The 24,757-nt window shown below is 36.1% G+C and overlaps 1 pseudogene; it reads right to left on the bottom strand.

The window, feature by feature from the left end:
• Window positions 1–7,298: 7,298 nt before the first annotated feature.
• LOC100925947 lies at window positions 7,299–8,877 on the bottom strand (annotated as a pseudogene).
• Window positions 8,878–24,757: the final 15,880 nt, after the last annotated feature.

Below are 24,757 nucleotides of genomic sequence, written 5' to 3'. Positions count from 1 at the left end.
TGAGTGAGCCATACTGACTCCATCTTGTGACCTTATTGCATTGTTTGAACCTAGGCATGCATGGCTGGGAAATGGGATCATTTCTATCTGCTATTGAGAGAACTCTTAACCAAGAACCTATCAGGGGTCCTCAAACTACGGCCCACAGGCCAGATGCGGCAGCTGAGGACGATTATCCCCCTCACCCAAGGCTATGAAGTTTCTTTATTTAAAGGCCCATAAAACAAAGTTTTTGTTTTCACTATAGTCCAGCCCTCCAACAGAATGAGGGACAATGAATTGGCCCTCTATTTAAAAAGTTTGAGGACCCCTGCAGCCAGAAATCCTATCAGATCCAAAGACTGAGTTTTCTCATAATTATTCATCTCAAGCAACCCGTGTCTTTCTGAAAACTCCCCTTATATAGATCAATTAGTTATTGTTTCCATGTTCCTTTGATTGTTTACTGACACTTGAGGGAAGTGGGATACCTCTTTTTCTGATTTCAGGAAATTGTACCATTTCATTCTCCCCACCCCCAATTTGAAAAGTCTCTGATAATACATGCTATTAGAAAACAAATTACCTAATGTATTGTTTCCTTTTGATTAATTAGTCTTATTTGATTAATTGTTTTTAATGTATAAAAGTTGCTTCATCTTGTATTCAGAGTTCAAACCTGGACTGGGGATCTGGTCCCAGTTTGCTGAGTAATTGCCATTTATTGCTTGATAAATCAATATGTTCAGAAGATGCTTTGTTTTCTCAATCATTTAATCTTTCACACACCACAACAGCAAAAAGCAGAGATTTGAAGTTTAGCTGGCCTACACCCTTCCTCAAAATGGAGATTCTAGGAGAAATTCATCAATGAGAGAAGGGGAACACAAGGTTGATACAATATATTAAAGAAGTAAATTTTACAATATAAATATTGTAATTTTTAATTTATCTAAGTATACTAAGAAATAAACATATTGGCTTGATTGATCTGGGCTACCACCAGTAAAACCTTAACCAGTAAAATTTAAAGAGTAAAGGAAATTCAAAAGACTATGAGGGAAAGAAACAGCAGATCTCCTTAGATCTTCTAAATCTTGCTGGATCTTCTAGATCTTACTAGATCTAAAGCTTATAAAGGCCTGTATAAATAATTTTGTAAAAATCCTTTGTAAATCTCTTTTAACTCAAGATAATTTCCATTATAGTCTAAGCTTCTTAAATATGTTGCTAAATTTTTTTTTTGCATTTTTTTTTATTATTTAATAGCCTTTTATTTACAGGATATATACATGGGTAACTTTACAGCATTAACAATTGCCAAACCTCTTGTTCCAATTTTTCACCTCTTACCCCCCCACCCCCTCCCCTAGATGGCAGGATGACCAGTAGATGTTAAATATATTAAAATATAAATTAGATACATAATAAGTATACATGACCAAACCGTTATTTTGCTGTACAAAAAGAATCAGACTCTGAAATATTGTACAATTAGCTTGTGAAGGAAATCAAAAATGCAGGTAGGCATAAATATGGGAATTGGGAATTCAATGTAATGGTTTTTAGTCATCTCCCAGAGTTCTTTCTCTGGGCATAGCTGGTTCAGTTCATTACTGCTCCATTAGAAATGATTTGGTTGATCTTGTCGCTGAGGATGGCCTGATCCATCAGAACTGGTCATCATCTAGTATTGTTGTTGAAGTATATAATGATCTCCTGGTCCTGCTCATTTCACTCAGCATCAGTTCGTGTAAGTCTCTCCAGGCCTTTCTGAAATCATCCTGTTGGTCATTTCTTACAGAACAGTAATATTCCATAATTTTCATATACCATAATTTATTCAGCCATTCTCCAACTGATGGACATCCATTCAGTTTCCAGTTTCTAGCCACTACAAAAAGGGCTGCCACAAACATTCGTGCACATACAGGTCCCTTTCCCTTCTTTATAATCTCTTTGGGATATAATCCCAGTAGTAACACTGCTGGATCAAAGGGTATGCACAGTTTGATAACTTTTTGAGCATAGTTCCAAACTACTCTCCAAAATGGTTGGATTCGTTCACAACTCCACCATATGTTGCTAAATTTTAATAAAGTGAGTAAAGTGATTCATGAGCATTTAGTAAGAAATTATACAGTAGCAAATAAATATTTCAAGGTACTCTGGTACATTAAATTTTGTTCTTATTAAACAATTATTTTACAATGAAGAATTAGAATTTTATTTACAAAGTATGATTATTATTTTTCAAAGTTATTTGAATGATTAGATGATTTTCTCTTAAATGTGTATAAATTTACCTTTATATACCTTAAGAAAAATTTTGCTATTTAAAATAAACGTTATCTTAGATTGAATTTAAACCTAACTAGAAAAAGGGGCTTTGTGCACTACAAGTTTACAGACATTGCCTATAGTCTATGATTCCATGATTCTGAGGACAAAAGTTCCCAAAACATTAGAAATTATCTCCAACCCCTCTCATTTTCATGATGAGGAAACTAAAACCCAGTGAAAGGTCCCACAACTAGTGAGAAGCAGAAAGAGGACTTATACAAGTCTTCTGATTCAAGATACAGTAACATTCTATCTCAATATATTTCTCTTTTTAAGCTTCTAGAATAAATTCTTCCAAATTTGTCTCTCATTTAGAAAGAAAGAGGCACAGACAGGTGAATCCTGATCTCCAGGAAAATAAACCTCTTCCTAGGAAAAACATAACACATTTAATTACATTGAAAACCCAGTGGCTACATGAGTGATGGGCACCTAGGCCCATAAAGCTGCATGCAAGAGACCTAGATCATTGTGTCAGTAAATAAGGGATGCTTTGCTGTGGCTAGCTGTCATTCAGACCTTTCAGTTTCCTGAAGGCTGGAAAGGAGGCTTTACTTAGTCTTACAACCCCTGTTGGACTTGACTGATTAGAGTAGACAGGGAATTTATGAACCAAAACAAAGTACTTCACTGGAATGTTGGAATAAATTTTATTTGCTAAATTTAATTATGTATGCCCTTTACCAAGTAGTTTAACATGCCCTAGAAAACATGTGACTTAAAACAATTATTTGTAAAAGTAATGCTTTTTAAAAATAATTACTTTTTAAAGTTCATCTGTTACACTTTAGAGAAGAAAATTCTGAAAGAGTGACTATTGTACAATATATGTAATTTTACTTCAAGATGATTTCATCAAGAAAGTTGATCCCTTGCAATCCTCCTTGCCTTCATAGATGATCTTTATGAATTACTGTGGTCAAAAGACTATCACCTGATGGCCAGATTCTGCAAAATGAGTTTCTCTATCCTTAGTGAGACTAGCCCTAGTAATGATAACTAGAGTTCACGCAGTACTTTAAGGTTTGCAAAGTGCTTTACAAATGTTATCTCATTTTATCTTCAAAACAACCCTGGAAGTAGATGCTGTTATAATCATTTTGCCAATGCGGAAACTAGGGGAGACAGGATTTAAGTGATGCACCCAGTTATATGTCTAAGACTGGATTTGAACTCAGGTCCTTCCTGACTTTAGGCTCAGAATTATATCCATTGCACCATCTGGCTGGCTTTTAGATAGCCTGACAACTGGAGCTTTGGATCCATAAAAGCAGTATTAGTAGACTTGTGACATAAAACATAAGAATATTATTGGTAGGCCTGTGGATTATGGAAGCAATTTGGAACTATGCCGATAAAATCACTAAGCTATGTTAACCATTTTTAGGTGGTTAAGACCACTTTTAGGCCTATCCACAAAAAATATCAAAGAAAAAATAAAAGAACCTATATCTTCAAAAATATTTAGAGCAGTTTTCTGTTATATGAAAGAGTTTCAGAACTGATACAGGATTAAGTGGGAAAAACCAGAAGAACAATTTATACAATAATATGAATATTATAAGTTTATGTTCAACTACACATAGAAAGCCATTTCCTAAATGATATTTGCACAAAGTATATTGTATAATAACTTTGAAAAACTTGAGAATGCGATCTAAGGAATTCATGGGGATGGAGGAATATGAAGAGTCATTGAGGTCTCTGTCCCCTCTGCTGGGAGTGCAACATGGATATAACTGAAACTCAAGGGAATGAACCATTGGAATTTATTCTTATAGATGCCTGCTCCTTTTTCCGATATTCTCTTCTCAAATATATCATTATCATAAATCAAATAACAGCAGGGAGAATGAAACACATGAGCTAAAAGGGACAGATCATCCACTTTGCACCCTAGCAACACACACACACACACATATGTTTTTGAAATAGCTTGCTATATAATGGGAGAAGAAAGAGAGGAAGGAGCTGCTATTATTATTGACTTTTAAACTAAACTATTTGCACAAATAATGGCAAAAAATCTCACAAATAATAAGATACCACTTAACAGAGGCAATATACCAGACTTGGACTGAGAACATACAAAATGCAGCATGACCACAAGCAATTCATTTCACCTCATCTGTAGAATGGGAATAATAATACTCTATTATGTACTTTATAAGATTATCACAAGAAAGCATTTGCAGACCAAAAAGTGCTTTATAAATGTGAATTATTATTATTGTTATTAATTACTAGTTGAGCACAATAACATTTTTCAAAACAAATAGAATTGCAGCAAATGTTTATATTGTTACCTTTATATCAAATTCTATCTCAGAGGCTGACTCTGTGGTGGTTCTGTCTAAAAATGTTTGAAAATTGACTGGTATCTGATAGTGTGCTGCTAAGAAGGAGGAAAAAATGAGGGACCTTGCCTCAAAGAACCTTTCTTTTTATTAACTCAGTGACCTGAAATCATAGAATCAAGTTTGCATTTTAAAAAATCGAGGGATGATGTTTTGCCATATTGTTGAATTCGAAACTCAGGGGATATACTGGGATAAATATTATAATTATGTGTTTATGTTGCCAGACTGATCAGCAGGTTCTGTATCCATTACTGGTCTGATGCTAATGGAAATTATTTCCCCTGGGAACCGTGGAAGGTAATGCTATAACATCCTGTGCTTACTGTTAAATTAACCACATGGAGCTAGCATCAAGAGACTGGAGCTGAGTTCCCATGTGTTCCACCTTTATTTCTATCTCTAGTTTCTGGTATAGGTCAACAATGCCATGACCTACAGGAAAGTTGCTTCAAAACCCTTTGAACCTTCTTTTTAAATTTACAAAATGGAGTAATGGGATAGAAATACTGAATTTAATTAACCTAGTTTTAGAGGTTTTCTTAAAGGGGATTTAATCCAATAATACAGCCTTTTAACAATGTGTTTTTTATGATGAATTTTGTTAAGCAATATCATAGCAACAAAAGAACAAAGCCATTCATCATCATCATCATCATTATCAATATATGGCTGTCACTGATACAGGAAAAAGACTTCTAACTTTATTAACATCAGAACTCCTAGGTGTGGAAACTCATTCTTTCAATTCATGTAGACACTTTCTCCCCAACTTATAACTTAGAGTGTTTCCTAGACTACCAAAAGGTTAATTGACCTGTACAGAGTCACACAATCAGTTTGGAGAGGAATAGGGTAAATGCTTATAGTGTCTTAAAGACTCTAATTAAGCTCACTTTCATTAGAGAGAAGGTAAAGCAATCCATGGGATCAGCTCCATCTCTCTTACTTTCTTTATATTCCTCTCCCTTCTTTATGGCATGTTTCAGTGGAAGGTTCCCTGGCTTAGAGTAAAAAGATCTAGGTCCAGATTCCATCTCTGACACTCTCTGTTTGACCACGTCTGATCAATTAGTCTTTGTATGCATTTGTGAAAATGAGAAAGTTGGATTAAATTTGGCCTTTGAGATTCTTTTTACCTCTGAATCTAATTCTTCATCTTTCCCCTTTCTCATACCCCTTTTATAGACTTATAGAATATTAAAATTCAAAGAAATCTTCAAATTAGAGGGATTCAACTCCCTTATTTTGAGCAGAAAATGATCTGAAGCCCAGAGAAATAAAACTATTTAACCAAATTTACATAAGTAATAAATGGCAATCAATCAAAAAGCAATTATTAAGTACCCTCCATCTATAATATGTCCGTTGTTTAGGACACTGATGATACAAATATAAAAATGAAATTGTCCATGCTCTTGAAGAAATCACATTTTTCTGGGGAAATATCAGGGGAGGTCAGGAATGGGAGCACTGGTCTAGGTTATACAGATTGAGAGTAGAAACATATTCTATTGGGTTTATAGCTCCCTTAAAGGAGAGAAAAGGACCCACATGTGGAAAAATATTTGTGGCAGCCCTTTTTGTAGTGGCAAGAAACTGGAAACTGAATGGATGCCCCTCAGTTGGAGAATGGCTAAATTAGTTATGGTATATGAATGTTATGGAATATCATTGTTCTGTAAGAAACAATCAGTAGGATGATTTTAGAGAGGTCTGGAGAGACCTATATGAACTGATGCTGAGTGAAATGAGCAAAACCAGGAGATCAGAACCATGGCAACAACAAAATTATACAATAATCAATTTTGATGGACGTGGCTCTTTTCAATAGTGAGATGATTCAGATGATCTTGTGATGAAGAGAGCCATCTACACCCAGAGAGAGGATATGGGAACTAAATGTCAATCACAACATAGCATTTTTACTCTTTTTGTTATTGTTTGCTTGCATTTTATTTTCTTTTTCATTTTTTTTTACTGGTTTGATTTGATTTTTCTTGTACAGCAAGATAATTGTATAAATATGTATGCATATATTAGATTCAACACATATTTTAAACATATATATGTTTAACATATATTGGATTACTTGCTATCTAGGAGAGGGGAGAGGAGGAAAGGGGGAATTGGAACATAAGGTTTTTCAAGGGTTAATGTTGAAAAATTATCTATGCATATCTTTTGGAAATTAAAAAGCTTTAATAAAAAATATTTTAAAAAAATAATTAAAATAAAGAAACCATTGTACTCAATGGCTTCTACATCCTATTTTTTGTTAGTTTGTTTTGACAGGGTTTGTTCGTTTTTGCTGTGTTTTTTTCCTTGCCAACCATCTTTATTTTTTTAGATCAGTCCTGAAAAGTATGGAAAGGCTAAGCACTTGTATGATGCAAAGGAAAGAAGAATTGAGAACTAAAAAACTAAAAACCCATCAGACTAAAATAGTTTCATGAAGTAGGACTTGTTTTCCTGACAAGGAGGAAGGACCCTGCCTAAAAGAATGACAAGTGGATCTCTTTGTGACAGGGCAGGAAAGAGCCAAATGGGCACTACAACAGAGATCAGACCCGGTCACAGGGGGCAGGCAGCTAATTGCTTCATGACTTAGGCCCAGTGCTATTTGATAAAATTGATGAGCCCATTGGTGAAAACATCATGAGAGGTCACAGGTTTATCAGAGTCCAATTCAGACTCAATTTTCTTACCAATTGCTTTCCCAGTTCCAGTCCCCACTGATCAAAACTATTGACATTCCAGACAACACCCTGGACAAAGATTTTGTGCTTATACATGGCTAATTAAATCTCCATGAATGAAAGATGTGAGCTTTGTGAAGACCCTGGAATTAGGAAGATGATTTCCCTCAAAGACTTTATGAGGCAACAGCTTCTTCAGGGCATCATCACTCTTAGGTAGAGCTTCCAGCTCCTTTTGTGCTTCCTCTGCTATCTTCCCCTTCAATCTGATCTAGGAAGTTGGCTAGAAGAATCTGGTGATGGAGACCATTCCAGATTGATGAGAAAGTCACAAGGAATTATCCAGGGACCCTGGTGAATAAGCTGGTAGAAAGCATACTGACTGTCCATTCATCCCTGGTTCTACCCATACAATGGGGCACATATTGTATTCAATCAAGATTCCTGACTCGGGGCTATACTTCCCATTAGACTCCATGTCACCCTGATGTAAGCAAAACAGGCATATATTAGTCATAGGACATCAGGGCCTGAGTCTCACATCCATAACAGTTAATGTACCAGAGCATAGCAAGCAACACAGGGGCATTCTTCTTCAGTGGGGTGGAGAGGAAACAATTGTCCACCCAATGACACCCTCAAAAGCTGTTCAAAGAGATCAAAACCAACATTCAGGGCAATGGGGAAGCCTATAGCTGAGCACAAATAACATCCACCAACCCAATTCCAAAATTCAAACATTTTTTCGATGTCAATTCCAAAGTCTTTAACTTTGGGGGCACTAATAGACAAGTCACAAAATGCTTTGCCATGGCTGAAGGATCTTTTGCTGCCTGAAGGAACAACTCCTTAGCTATGTCTGCATCGGTGAATGTCTTTGATGCAATGATGAAGAAGAAAGTTTCAGGACTGAGTTCAGCAAGAGCCTTAATAATATGGGTACTGTCAATATTGGAGACAAACCAGACATGAGGACCTCCTTTGGAGTAAGGCTTCAGGGCATCTACACCATTGCAGGACCCAAGTCAGAACCTCCAGTGCCAATATTGATCACATCTGTAATCATCTTCCTGATGTAGCCTTTCCAGGCTCCACCCTGGACAGAATGCCTTCATTTTCTTCAGCACTTTGTTCACCTCTGGTACCACATCCTTGCCATCCACCAGCATAAATCTATTAGAGCAATTCCACAATGCCATGTGGAGCAAACCTGGTCCTCAGTGAAATTGATCTTATTTCCCTTGAACATTTCTTCTCAAGCATCTTCCACCCCATGAGATATTAACCAGTTCAATGAGCATCTTCAATCCCATCTTCTCTGGTGAGGTTTTTGGAATAATCCACAAGAATGTGTCCATTTTTAGTGTCCAAATTCAAGCTGAAACAGTTTAAGTAGCCTGATCAGACTCAAAAAGGTGTTGTCGGTGAAGCTCTGATCCATACTTGCATTGCCACTGGACTAACTTTTGGAAGTTAGAGTTCTAGCTAAGTGTGGCCATGATGGGGACACAGGGACCCTGATGGAAACACCAATGGCCATGAAAGACACAGCTTGCATCTGAAACACCTTATAGTTTGCAAAATCACATCCTTTCAAATATCAATAATATTTTTAAACTAGATTTGTACTTTATTGGTATAGAAAATCATTAGTAAGAAAACTCTCTCCTAAAGCATCCTGGCACTTGCTCTGCAACTTAAAATTTCATCAATATATTAAGGGTTCAAAGAAGTTAGATTAATTTCACAAGGTCACAAAGCCAGTAATTAGAAGACTGCATTTGAGATCTTACACATTCAGAGGCAAGCTTTTTATCTATTTATTATATCCCAGCTGTCCCTTTTCATTATTGTTCTCTAAGCAAGAAATGAAAATCAAAGTATGGATGGAGAAGTGTGTGAATGATCATAAGAGGTCACCCTTTGTGGGTCCTGCTGTCTTCTTAGATAGCTGGAAAGGATGAATTATGGGGGTCTGGGACTAACCAGATATTGAAAAATGCAGTGAAAATTGACTCATTCTGTGATTCTGGCAGCTCCACCCCAGAGCAAATCTAAAAACTGAAAGAACCTACTTAAGAACAGAGGATGTTGGGAGGAACACAGAGAAAGGAGAGAATTTTAGACTAGAGATTGCTGTTTCTTGTGGGCTGAATAGGGTAGCCCAGATGAATGGTGAGGTCCAAATGGAAGGTGACCCAAATTGAGTAGGAGTAATAAAAACCCACTTCTAATTGCAGATTCAGTGTCCTTTTCCCTACAACATGCTCCCTCCTTCCCATTCTTTCCATTTTCTTTCTCATCTTTTTCATCTTCTAAGTCTTTCTTCCTCCTCATTTCCTTATGAATAAGAACAGACTGGATCTATAAATTCATTGGCGTATAAAACTCTCTGATAAGCAAACACTTTCTCTATAACTTAGAGTCTTAGAGTAACCTAAAATATTATAAAGTTAAAGGACCTGCCCCAGGTCACATAACTATTAAGAGTCAGTGAAAAGAAGTAGAGGTCTTCCTGGCTCTATATAATTATGCCATCCTTCCTTTACTCATTTTAAGCAATTCTTAATAGGGTTTATATTAGTAGATTATTTTCATGATGGAATTTCAGGCATCTGCAATGAGTTAAAAGGAACGTTTTTGGATGGAGGCTTTTATCGACTGCTTTAGACAATTCCAATGTTGATTTTTCTCTATCAAGGAAAGTGAACTTTGCACAAATGCCCTTTGCACTAGAAGACAGGAAAAAAAGGAAGAAAATTGATACCTGAGATAAACAAGAAGATTGTGAGATGGTATCTGATGAATTCCAATAATCTGGCCTACTTGGACTACATATTTGGGTAACTGATAGAATTGATATTATATATATGATCACTGTCAGTAATATTGGAAAGATGGGCAGATGTTCAGAATTTCACATTTCAATTTCAAAAAGGAAGAGAATTTAACTTGCAAAGTTTAGGCCAATAAGCTTGATTTTGAATACAAGGAAAACATTTTAAATAGAATATTAAAGAGATGGTTAATTTCCATCCAGAAAAGGAAGCAATAATTATAAAGAACAAGGGACTTTGTTAAGAACAAGCCATGCCTTATTTTGGGGGGGAGGGAGGGGTGAGAGGAGGCACTTGACAAAGTTACTAACCTAATAGATCAAGGAGAGGCCATGGCTATAGTTTGATGAGACTTTATCAAGGTGTTTGATAAACTCTTTCAGAATACTCTTGTTGGGGGGAAAATAAAGATCCATGAGCTAATCAATAGTATCATATTCAAATAGAAATAGTTTCCTTTGGGCTGCAATGTAAACTTAGAAAACAAGAAAAAATAATATTATACATATTATATAAATTTTTATTTATTTTGTTAGACATCTCCCAATTACATTTTAATCTGACTTCCTGCAAAGGAGTTTTCCAGATACTATAGCCCACAGCCAGAAGTTTAATATCTCTGGGCTAGATGATAATTCAATTAAATGAAGCCAGTACTAGTTGAATGGATCCAGTACTAGTTGGATGTTTAAAAGTTTAATATCAAATTGGTAGATGCTCTTTAGTCAAAGAGTTTAGACTTAGAGCAAAAGGACTAAGAATTTGCATTTTGGTCCTGGGCTCTTTAATAATATTTTATTGTCTTGGGTAACAGTATGTATGAAATGTTTATCAAATTTTCAAAAGCGGATAAAGAGCTAATATAGTGGAGTCACAGTCCTGAAAGGTTATAACAGTGGGCTAAATCAAATAAAATGAAATTGAATGGGAATAAATTTAAATAATTCAAAAAATCAATGTCACATGAACAAAATAGGAATGGCAGTTTTGGTAGCATTTTATCTGAAAAAAAAATTTGGGAGTTTTAGGAAAAGACAATCTCCATATAAGTCAGCATTGTGATGTGACAGTTCAGAAAGTTAATGTGAGCAACCTTAAAAGAATCAAAGATACCAGGAAAAGGTGATGCTCCCTCTGCTCTGATCAGATCATACCTGGAGCCGTGCATTCTATTGGGTACCATGGTTTAAGAAAAACAATGATGAAAACATCCAGAGAGGAACAACTAGAATGGGGAAAGAAGTTGTAGAGTTACAGATCCAGAGCCACAAGGAGTCTCAAAGGTCATTCACTGAGGGAGACCCAAGGAAGTTAAGCAACTTGCCTAAGATCATAACAAAGTGGGATTTGAAACCACGTCCTCTGACTTCAGGATCAATGATCTTTTCTCTATACCTGCTACCTCTCAAACTTTGAGTCCTTATCACATGAGGATCAGTTGAAAAAACTAAGATGTTTATCCTGAAGAAGAGGATTTGGGGCCACACAATAGTTGTCCGATGAAAAAGAGATTTAACTTAATATTTTGTCCAGCTGTGATGATCACTGCATTAAGAAGCAAAGCTGCCAGGAATGAGGATGTACCAAAATTTTAAATATGGGTGGATCAAGATAACTATTAAAACTCCTTCCAACTCTAAAAATCTATGATTCTGTGGGAAATATATTAAATTTTCTCTTCAATTATCTGTGTGTATGGAAAGCTTGGCTATTTGGATCCAATAACCAAAAGCCATGTTTACAAGTAAATGCAGGAGAGTAATATGGGGCAAAGCTCAGTGACTCTGGAGTCAAAACACCTGGATTCTCTCTTAGACAAGCCACTTCACTTGACATTTCATCATTTATAAAATTTGAGTCTCTCTGACCTCTGATCCTCCAGCTCTAAATTTATTTCTTTTTGTCAGTGTTGTTATTGTTATTATCCTGTCATCAGTCACCACCTTCAATAAGTACATTATATCCTGGAGGAAGACTGACTCAGGATGCCCATGAATTATCTATTCTTTGGATAGATATCTGTCCAGGCAGAGCTAGAAATGATGTCCTGTTTTACATGGCACCAAAAGTCATTTCAGGCTGCAAACTCATTTTTTTCAAAAACAACCCATCTGTAATTGTCCTATAAAAATATGTCAGGGAGCTCATGGCCTTTATTTAATATCTGTCTTGTCACAGTCTAGTTTAGCTGAAAAGTTTCTTACAGAATAGTTACTAGGCATTTCCATAATGAATGAGTTCTTAACAAAACTAGCACCCATGGAAACTTGCATGTGATGGCCATCTTTGTGTGTCTGTGTGTGTGTGTGTCTGAGTGTGTGTTTGTGACTGTGTCTCTGTCTGTTTGTGTGTATGTGTCTAACTCATGACCAGAATCCTAGACAATAGCTAAATTTTGATGTCTTCAGAAAAGCAAATTTTCTTTGGCAAGCATCTCCTTCTCTGTGTACAAATGAAGAAACTGGGAAGTGAATCCTGAATTGATAAAAAATATTACGATGTCAGAGACCAATGAAGATACCATTCTCAAGCTGGCCTTCCTCTAGGGTTTATATCTTAAATGTTAGAATTCTGAGGAAAATCTATTTACCCCTGATGGCTACAATCAAGCAGAGAAACATTATTCACAATGGTTAAATCTTGCAAACTTAAATATACAAATTACTATAAATGCCATACTTCCTCAGCTGACCAACACATAAACGTGGGGAAAGCAAACAAAATCCTAAAAAATGATTTAGACAAAGCTAAAGAAAAATCCTAAGTGGGTATGTATTCTATTGCTCTCTAAAAGCTCCTTACATCCAAGACTCTGGATTAAGAATGATGGAAGGGAGAAACACCTTCTACCAATTAATTCCTGAAGTATAATGCATAGCCCGGACCCATCCTGGAAGATCCTAGGCTGCTAATGAACCATGACACGGCTTTAATTTCTCCTTTGCCCCAACACTTTATTAAAACCAAGAGTGGGTTCCATCAAATATCCCTTCAAGGGAAAACAGAGGAAAAGAAATAAAGCAACATTTGTCTCAATGAAATATGAAAGATTAGAGTTTTCTGGATAAAGAAGAAGGGAGGGGAAATAAAACATATACATGTATGATTTTATATGCACATATATGATGATTATATGAACATATATGCATATACATATATTATCTATAAAAATATAAAATTTCCCTTTTGAAATGACCTCCTTATGCCCCATCCATCAGCCTGGGGTTGGCTTATTCTAACTAGCAGATTCTTTTATTCTGTATAACAGGCCCATCAGACACAATCTGCATGCCAATTACTGGCACAGACCCCTTGATACCGAAAAATGGAAATTAGCTGTCAGAGAAAGGCTTCAGCAGGCTGGGTCTCTCTCTTTCTCTCTATTTCCAGCTCATATACATACGTACTCTGTTCAGTGCCTGCCTGACTCTGACAAGGGAGTCCCCAATGAAAAAAGTCATCTAAAAAATACAAACATATTTTATTGTTATTAGTATTAGTTGCTGACTTTTTCCAGCACAATATGAAATTCACCAGTGGGCAAAAGCTGCTTAGGGCAGAAATGGGTGAGAGAGGTTGATTTCTGATAATTGCATTTCAGTGGGAGCAGATCAAGGCAGCCAATGAAAGGACACTCAGAGAAATGTGAGGATAAGGGCAAATAAAACAGAAAAGGAAATGGTTCCCATAACTGGGATAATAACCAGAACTTTCCCGCTTAAGAATGTGGCTATGCAAAGTGGAGGGGGCAGAGGTGAGAGATGAGCTGAATGTACATGCTGAAATCAATGTTGTGCATTCTAACCAACTCCCATAAATCCCAGTGCTCTGTCCAAACTGGAGGGCAGAATATGTGAAATTGCAATGTATCTTTACTTTATTTCTAGTTCTCCACATGCAAACTGTGATACTTCCTTTTTACTTGGTGTACTGTCCTACTATCACCCAGCCTCAAGACTGGACTGATTTCATTAGATACCTTCCCTCTTATTCCTAAAAGAAAGAATTCACTTAGGGATTGGATCTCCCTTCCCAGGCAAGTTCAGGATTCAGATTTAATATCATGTGTTGAGGCACAGAGATTGAAATAGAAATACTAAGACATTTACATAGTGGAAAAATAATTAAGATCATCTGATCATGGATGGAGCAAAGGACCATAAAAGTCATCAAGACCAATCTCCCCCACCTTACAAACCAGGAAACTGAAACCCAGAGAGGTTAACCGATAGCATCATAGATCATAGAATCATTAAGTCATAGTTGATAAGATCCTGGATTTTGAATTGAAAGGGATCTTAGAAATCATCTAGTCAAACTCCTTCATTATAGAGAAGATGGAACAAAAGTCCGGAGAAGTTAAATATCTTGCCCAGCATTACATAGCTAGTAAGAGACAAACCCAGGGGCAGCTAAATGGCACAGTGGATGGAGCCTTGATTCTTCCCAAGTTCAAATTTGCCAGCTGAGTGACCCTGAGTAAGTCATTTAATCCTGTTTACCTCAGTTTCCTTATCTGTAAAATGAGCTGGAAAAGGAAATGGCAAACCACTCTTTGGCAAAAAAAAACTTCTTTGTCAAGAAAACCCCAAATGGGATAATGGAGAGTTGGACAACTAATCAAAAACCTCTGACCCCAGGTCCAGTACCCTTTCCATTATATCTTGAGAAATCATCCAGTCCATGCTCTTGCCATTACTAGTAGTGCATATAACCCAACCAACGGCTATTATTTGCCTCGGAATCTCCATAGGAGATTCCATAATTTTCCTTGTTAACAGCTACAAGTTTTAGTTATATCTATTCCTTATGATTAAATACAAAAAAGACAAACTCTCAGTTCTATAGTACTTTATACGTTTATACAAAATTTGGGCTTCCCCAAACTGACAAGATCTCTTCCTTCTTTAGGGGTAAAAGGCAAAATCAGTGATCAGTAAGAACACTATTTTCATTTCTAAGCAAGAATACAAGAAAGAATAACCATTGACCAAGGGTACAATTAACATATTTAATCTGAATCCACAAATCCTTCTTTCTACTTCCTGAATCTTGTAGAGGGTAGGGACACAGAGCATGGAAGAACACTTGAAGTGCCAAAATCTGTAAGCTGTGTGTTGTCCACATTGGTGATATATGCTCGATATATTTTCTTGAAAGCTAGACATACTCATACTAGATATGATCTGAAGACCTTGCTCCCTCTGAGGAGGTTTGTAATAGTCAGTGCAATAACCACAAGGAGGAATAAGCAAACTTGGAAGCACTACAGGGCTGGTTGCTCAGAGGTCTTAGCTTCAGTATCTGAGACAGACACTAAACTAAAATTATGTCTTTCTTCTCCAATAAATATTGTGGGTCTTAGAATATGATAGGTTCAAAGTAAAAGGCTGTATTCCTTATCACTATTAAGGGAAGCATTATCCCAAGCTTTATCTACAACTTTAAATCCTTCCCACCAAACATTGGTTATACAAAGAATTGGGGGAAATGACCTGTGAGTAGAACTTTGAAGGAAGTTGGAGATTCCAAGAATCAGAAATGAGGGTGAGAGAAAAAAAAAAAAAAAAACTCCAAGCTTTGGGAGGTAGTTCCCTCCCCAAACCAAAAAAGTCATGGAGTTGTGAGACATAATGTCATTTACAGTTAAGTATAGCTGGTAGTCCAGCTGGGCAAAGGTGTATTTCCAAAAGAGAATAATATGAAATTGTTCTAGAAAGACCCAGTCTCTGGTTTCAACTGCCAAAAAGAGGAATTTGTCTTTTATCTGGAGATAACAGGGAACCACTAAAGCTTCTTGAATTGGAAAGGATCACATGATTAGACATGCTTTAGGAATATCAATTTGGCAGGTATATGCAGAATGGATTGGAAAAGGGAAAGAATAGAGACAAGAATACTATTAGGAGATTATTATTATAGTTCAGATGAGAGATGAAGAGAGCTCACATTAAAGTAGTGACCATGTGAATGGTAAATAGGGAATGGATACAAGAGTTGTTCAATAAAAATGTTTGCCAGAATTTGTATACATAGAATATAGTCTTGAGTATCAATTTGCATGTTAAATTCTGTTGTGCTAAATGGAAATCATGCCCCCATTGTGCCAATTACCTGCATTGGAGAAAAAAAATCTTTTCCCTTCTGGAGGGTCTTTCCTTCCTCGCTATATCTTATGAGTGTGGACCTCACTTATCTCCTTATTTATATGTATTCTTTCCTATTTGGCTCTAGAGAAAAATGCATCTTACATAAGGTGCTACACTAGAGATAAGTTACTTTATTAATGTTCCTTGAGCTTCCTTTGTCATGGTTATTATCATTTATACATGGTACGTACATCTTTTTTTATCTGTCCACATTATATTCTTGGTTAGAAATCAAAAAGAGAGGCCACAGGACATCATTTCTCATTTTCAGAGAGGGAAAAAAATTAACAAATTTAGCATTTGCCAGGAGAGCTTACACAGGTTGTATCCTACTGAACAAACTTGATGGATAATCAAAATTGTTATGCTATTGTTGAATTTTGGTTAGAATGGAAGCTTTTTATTATTGTGCCCCAACTTTTTTAAAAGAAAAACAGCTTTCTCACTCCTCTGAAACCTCTCAAATGACAACGGAGATTAGTAGAATATGGAACTTATTCCATTTTCCCAGCAGTTTTTGTTCTAAAAGTTTATAGCTTTGGATTTATCAAATATTAAATTACTATGGTCATTTACTATAATATAATGTGTACCTAATGTTTACCATCTCAGGAAAGGGAGAGGAGAAGAAAGAATAAAATTTGGAACTCAAAACTTTTTTTAAAAATGCTAAAATTTTGTTTTAACATGTAATAGAGACCATCCTGAAGATCAATTTGGAATAATGCTCAATAATCTATTTTTAAAAACCCTTTGATCCAGCAGTATCTCTACTTGGTCTGTATCCCAAAGAAGTCATAAAAGAAGGAAAAAAATCCACATTTGAAAAAGTGTTTGTAATAGCCATTTTGTAGTGGCAAAAAACTAGAAATTAAGTGGATGCCCAACAATTGGAGAATGGCTAAATAAGTTATTGTGCATGAATGTAATGGTATATTGATTTTCTGTAAGAAATGATGAGCAAGTTGATTTCAGAAAAGCTGGAACAACATGAATTGATGCTAAGTGAAGAGAGAAGAACCAAGAGAACATTGTACACAGCAACAACAAGATTATACAATGATCAACTATGTTGGACTTGGATCTTTTCAGCAATGAGATGATTCAAAACAATTCCAATAGATTTGTGATGGAAGTGCTATCCACATCCAGAAAAAATTGCTATGGAAACTTTGTTTTGTTGTTCTTTGTTTGCATGTGCTTTTTTCCTTATTTTTTCCCTCTTGATCTGATTTTTTTGGTGTAGCATGATGGCTATGGAAATATGTTTAGAAGGATTGCACATATTTATCTTGTATGGGATTGTCTATTGTCTTGAGAAGGGGGAGGAGAAGGAAAGGGAGAAAAATTTGGAATGCTAGGTTTTGCAAATGTGAATGATGAAAACTATCTTTGCATTTTTGGAAAAATAAAATACTATTAAAATAAAAATATTTTTAAAACATATAATGGGAGAAAATAAATAGGGTCAAGGCAGTCATGGCCTCTTCCCCAAGTCTCACTGGCATCTCAGTTGGCAAGACCACATTGCTCATAGCTCTCCATTTGAGATACCCACATTGACTTAATCAGGCTCCATGATTGACTATTTGAAGGGGTAAACCATTACCATTTTAAAGTATACAAACAAATCTGAAAGCAATTTTTAAAAATCTCTATAGTAGGGGAAATGGGAGTTGTAATGGGAAGTAACTGAAAGGAAGAAGTAACATATTTCATATTCTCCTTAAAATAAGAAATGAAATATACAGGTTATGGGAACCAAGGGACAATTGAAAGTTATGATCCCTAGGAGAATAACTATATCTATGTCTATATTCTGCATGAAACATGAACCAGCATAAGAGAAAACCCAAAGGAAATAATATTACTTGGAGTTTGTAAGTATACCCAAACTATACTGTCCATGTACACTGTGACAGTCTTATTCAGATACAGAATCAATGTAAAAATCTGCTTGCTTAAATAATATAAAAAGAATGGCTTTCCAGTTCCCACTGCCACTTGGGCATTTGACATAAGAAGGGGAAATATTCTTGCCCAAAAATCTTCAATGGCACTCCTACTGCTTATGAAGTAAGGTTCAAACTCTTTTACCAGGACCTCATATATTACTCTGCCTTTCTTATTTTATCTCACACTACTTCCCCCCCAACAAATTATATTCTAAATTGTCCTCCAAAAAAATCCTCTGGCTTCATAACCTCATGATCTTTTCTCATAATTTCTTCTCTGTCTAAAATCATTTTCCTTCCTCTTCTTTGCCTATTGAATTTCTACCTGTCCTTTAATATATGTTTCTATTGTTACTTCCTCCATGAAGCCTTTCATAATAACCACTGTTGATAATGAACTTTTCTTCTTCAGTTCTAAAGTAGTTTTGTTTTGTTCTCCTCTCTCTTGTATTCATCATGGGAAAGGGGGTAAGTTACCTTATATGTCTCACCTTATTACTAACTATAAATTCCATGAGGAATCAGGCCATGACTTTTCTTGGCTTTAAAACTTCCAACATCTAGCCCAGGTGCTCTACATACTTTGGGTAGAACTTTAAAAAAAAAAAAGTAATATGCTTGGGTCCTTCATCAATGGAAACTATTACAAGGGGGAATCATTTTGCTGAATGCAAATAAGGAATGTTTATTTAATTAGTATAAATGTTCTATAAAAAAAGTAAGCAGACAAGGTAAATGGTCACTTCAAAAACCTGGGGAACAAAGTACAAATGAACAAGTTAAGGAAATTACAATTGGGCTCAACTTTAACATCCGGAGACTAGTGTATGCACTGAAATGTTAATAAGCTGATACCTGAAGAATGAATGAGAAGGAGCTGACTCTTAATCAGTCTAAATATGCTCACAGTAAACTCTAAGGGGACTTACTTCCCAGTGGAAAAATTGGTCACACCAATTGCTGAATCAGAAAATCATTACTCTGGCAAAAGAACCTAGATTTAGAGACAGATGAGATGAAGTAGAAATAGCATTAAACTAAGAGTCAAGAAATCTTGATTCTGGTACTGGCTTTGACAGAAATTCACCATGTAATCTTGGAAAACTTTCTTAGCCTTTTGGGTCCTCAGTTTTCTATTCAGTAAAAGAAAGGAGCTGGCAAAACTACATATTTTAAAGTTTGACATGTGGGATGAGCTTCCCAAAATATGGTTGGGATAAACAGGATGAAAAGCACTTTCAAATCAGCTTAAAGGATCTTAAGTGTTATTATGCCCTCTAAATTTAAGAATCTTAGACAAAACCCTAATTTCCCAGTTCTTGCTTTGACTTTATGAGCTGGTCATGAAATGACCTAGAAGAAGTTCCCTTTCATTTCTAAAATTTTTTTTATTCTATCCATATGTGATGGCAGATGGGAGATTAACAAGAATTTACTTTATAGATAAATTTTCCATTGTTTCACTACCATCATTCCGTGTATATGTAATGAGCTTTACCTATCTTGGAACTTATAAATCAGAGGAAAGGAAGTTTGGGCACAGTCCTGAACCCCAAAATTTAGGAAGGCAGATTTTTTAACTTCAGAGACAGGATAAGAATTATCACATGATTAGAAATTCCATTTTAATGTCAAGCAAAGCAATATTCAAACCTGAAAAGGAAGAAGAAACATTAAGAAAAAGAAATTAAGTCCCAGACAGAAGGAACTTTTTCCATAAAGGTACTCATCTATAATGCCAGATGAAAGGAAATATGATTCTAATTGGATAGGAGGTTCTCAAAAATGCAACCATTATACAATCACCATTAATTGACATGATGATTAAAAAAAAGAAGAGGCATATTTCTTTCAAAAATCCAAAATATTTGGATAAGAATGAGATCAGAAAACATAAATATAATGGAGGGGAAACTTAAACCAGGAAGGAAAAGAATGACACTGTTCCTAGAAGAATAGTGTCAGAAATATTGAAGTCCAAAGCAAAGGTTTGCCCTCAAAAAATGTTTTAAAAAAACAACCAAAATATTTTATGTTAAGAGCAAAAGGAAGAACAAGAAAGGAATCTATTCACTGCTTTATACAAATAAAGAAAAAGAAGAGGAAGAAAAAGAGGAGGAGGAGGAGGAGGAGGAAGGAGAAGAAGAAAAGAAGAAAAACAGGAGGAGGAGGAAGATGAAGAAGAAGAGGAAGAAGAGGAAGAAGAAGAAGAAGAAAAAAGAAGAGAAAGAGAAGGAGGAAGAGGAACAGGAGGAGGAGAAGCAGTAGGAGGAGAAGGAGGAGGAGAACAAGAATTTATAAATCACTTTAAGAATATTTTCTAATTTTATCCTCACAAGAACTTTGAAAGCAACATTTTACAGATGAGGCAACTGAGGCACTCAGAAGTTAAGTGACATCCCCATGGTCACACAGCTAATAAATATATGAGGTCAAATTTGAACTCAGATCTTTCTGACTCAAGTTCAAGTACTTTATCCATAGCACCACCATCAAGTAGACAGAAAACCAAATAACAATTCCTAATTTGCTTCCAGTTTCATCATTCAAGAAAAAAAAAAATCTTTAACCTGAAAAGTGTAGAAGAAACACTACAAAAAAGAATCTGAATACCAAGAAATAAGAAGGAACAGTAAAAGGGTGTCTACCCCCTATAAATGTGTCCACCTATATTCCCATATGAATTACATGTTAAGATGATACAAACCCTTGGAGAGCCGATTATAGAAACACTGTAGATAATCTCTGAGAAAATCTAGATGGGTGAATGCTGTTCCAGTTTTCAGAGTAGGAGAAAAATAAGTGGTTTCCAAGACATGCTGTAAGTTTTGAAGTACAACACTCAAAAAATTCATCAGTGCAGTAAGGGAACTTCAAGGTGAATATTTTATAGATCAGGAAACCAAGGCTCCTAGGCATTAAATGATTTGCCCAAAAACACATAGCTAATGAATAGAAAAAACAGGGTTAAAATCCAGACCATGCATCTGTAGATTTACCATTTTTCATGCTGTTGTAGGCTTTTTGTTTGAACAGATGAATTGTGTACCCTTAAAAAAGGAAGAACCAACATTGGTTCACTAAAAATAAATTATATGAAATTAGCCTAATTTACAGTATTGATAGGATGCATGGTTTATCCAAGTCCCATGTCAGTACTTTCTGTTAAGCTTTGATATCCTAGCACAGTATTTAAAACATTGTGTGCTCTCAAAGAGCACTAAAGTGACAGGAAAGACAGAAGTGAAACAGTGTAATAAGCAACTTAACCTTGATGAATGAAGCTTTCATTAAGGGAACACAAAACTATGAACTAGAGCATGGCAATCTGATTAATTAATTGATTGATTAAATTCGGCAAAATGGCATCCTACCCATGATCCCTTTGCAAGGTATGATAATGCCCAACATCTATAAACAGTGGCTAGAGAGCTAGACTTGAAGTCAGGAAGATCTGAGGGTTCAAATTCAAAAACTGAAGTTGGTGACGTAACAAAACACTTAAATTCTCTTAGTCTTAGTTGGTTTGCTAATCTGTAAACTAAGAGGATTGACTTCAGTGACTCAAAATCCCATTCAATTCTACATCTACAATCCTGATTCTCTGAGTGCTGGTTAGTGTTTTCAACAAGAATCTGTAGTTCAAGAAGTAGGTTTTCCCAGAGTTTCTCCAACCATCTCCAAGCTACAAGTCGCCATGTGATCCACAAAGACTCTGCTGGTAAGGGAAGGAGCATTGCTCCCTCTCCCCAGAATACTCTCATCTCTATTAGAATGAGGAGATCCTTTTCTGGGTGCAGAAAGAAAGGAATCACTGAGTGTTTTTCCCCTTCTTACCTTCCTCCCTAACTCCCCAATTCTTTGCTTCCCATCATTTTGAATCAACTGCTATCCACTTTCTCATCCAAGAAGAATTAAGAAATGGCTGTAATGCAGCTTATTATCTGTGCACCTGCTCTACTCCTGCTTCTCCCCAATTCACATTGTCATCAGTCCCTTTCAACATAAATGATGTGCAAGGAACTGTTCTCAGCCCATCTACTGGATTAGGAACAAGTGGTATCATACACAGACTGAACCATGAATTTTTTTAAGTTCTCTTCATTAAAAGGATACAGAGCCATACCTGGGATTCTTTCACCTAAGGCAAAAATAGTTCAATAGAGCAAAAGAAATACAGCCTAGACAGTAATCTAAACACAGTTATTTTTCAGTTATGTCTGCTTTGGAGGGTTTTCTTGGCAAAGATATCAAAGTGGTTTATCATTTCCTTCTCCAACTCATATTACAGATGAGGAAACTGAGGCAAACAAGATTAAGTGATTTGCCCAAGTCACACATCTAGCTGAAGTCATAAGAACACAGAGGTAAAGAGAATGCCTCCCACCTAGTGACATTCTAGGGCAAATCCCCAATCACCCTACTCCTGTTATAGTGCTGGGTATAAAGCCTTTAAATAACTTCAGTAAATTCCTGGAAGCATACATATATATCCACATGTGAATTCACAAATATATATATATATATATATATATATGTGTGTGTGTGTGTGTGTGTGTATAGGCATTCACATGTCTGTATAATTTTTAGTATGTTATATGCTAATATCTATACTCGTGCATACATGTGCATGTGCATATCAACAAAGAAACCTTAAGTGGAAAATAGAAAACTCTATACAGAGAGTAAAACCAAAAAGTTTTAAAGACAGGTCTTGTGTTGTTGATGCTTTGACTATCCTCACCAGTAACAGCTGCCATGTGTTTGAGATCTCAGGCTTCATTTCCTTTGTGGGAATCACCTTAAAACTCTACTGAGCATCTAATTCCTGGCCCCTTGATAAGACTACAACTCTCACTGGGATTATCTCCCATTTACACAATATGTATCTCAAAGATAAAAAGATGCTTGCAAGTTACCTCCCCCATAGATTATGAGCCCCTTGGAGGCAGGGACTGTCATTGCCTCTCTTTGTAACTCCAGGGCTTAACACAGAGCTTGGCACTTAAATGCTTGTTGTCTAGCTGACTGACTTTCTGCTACCTGCCAGGAAAAGGGTGAGCCACAAAACTTGAAGAACTTCAGTTTCAAAGACTAGATACCAGGGCTCTGAAATCCAAATAAAAACTATCATTTCAATAATACCCTAAGGTTTACAAATTAATTTTAAAATACTTATCAAGTGCTATTTGAAATAAAACAGTGACTCTAAATAAGCCTTTTAAAAATTGTACGTATATTACCTCATCTAACCTAATCATTAATTAAAGAGATGAAGGCTCCAATTCAGATAGTCTGAATAGATATTTCATACATAGGTTTGACTTTTTTTTTTTTTTTTGCCCAGCCTTCCAGGGAATTCTTGATGAGGAAATTCTTCCACCAATTCACATGGGCAACTAAATTCTTTGCAATTTTCAGGGTATCCCAAGAATCTCTGTGCAATTTTAAGCTTTGGTAGATCAGAAACATACTAAGACTTTTGGTACACTCTATTATAATGTTAGAAAGTTGTCTGGGTCAATTGAAAGATTAATCCAGGGTCACACTCCTATTATATATAAGAGAGTATTTGAACCCAGGTATTTTTGACCCTTAGGTCAACTCTTTTTCCATTATGTCATATTGATAGATTAGAGTAGATAAACAGGAGAGAGAGAGAGAGAGAGAGAGAGAGAGAGAGAGAGAGAGAGAGAGAGACAGAGAGACAGAGAGACAGAGACAGAGAGACAGAGAAGTGAGAGAGACAGAGAGACAGGGAGGGAGAGGAAGGAAGGGAAGGAGGAAGGGAAGAGAGGGAGGGAGGGAGGGAGGGAAGGAGATAGTTATGGAGGGAGAAAGTGTGTGTTTCTGAAGGGAAGGGAGATGAAGAGAGGAAGGGAGGGAGGGAATGAAAAAGGGAGAGAGGAGGGAGAAAGAGGAAGGGGGAGATTTAGAACATAGAAAAAAATAGAAAGGCAAGAGATAGGGACAGTGAGATATATTTTTATAGCATTTTAAGGTACACAAGGCATTTTCCCTATAAAATCCCCTAAGGCAGGCACTGCAAGTAGTATTAACTTTGGCTTACATGTAAAAAAAACTGAGGCTGAAAAAATTAAGTGATTACAATTGAGTTCAACAACAATTCCCTCCCAAAAATAGATACTTTTGACATCATTCTCTTCTTAGGAGCACTGAATTGAAATCCAAAATACTATATACAAGGGATAATCTGTTTATACCAATTATAAGCCAAAGTTTTTGTTCTCTAGGTGAAATGCTGTCTATCATACTCCTAACTTTTTCTCCCCATGACTACTTCACCCAATCATATTTTCCGTCATCTCCATGTGAATATCTTCCAAAGTCGGCTCCAACCTCAGCCCTGAATTCTAATATCATGCTTTCTATTCTCCACAAGACCTTCCTACCTCATGCTCAAAATGGAATTTGCCA

The sequence above is a fragment of the Sarcophilus harrisii genome, chromosome 3 (assembly GCF_902635505.1).
Source record: "Sarcophilus harrisii chromosome 3, mSarHar1.11, whole genome shotgun sequence".
Taxonomy (NCBI): domain Eukaryota; kingdom Metazoa; phylum Chordata; class Mammalia; order Dasyuromorphia; family Dasyuridae; genus Sarcophilus; species Sarcophilus harrisii.
The sequence above is the reverse complement of the archived record's forward strand: the minus strand, read 5'-3'. Positions and strand labels throughout refer to the sequence as shown.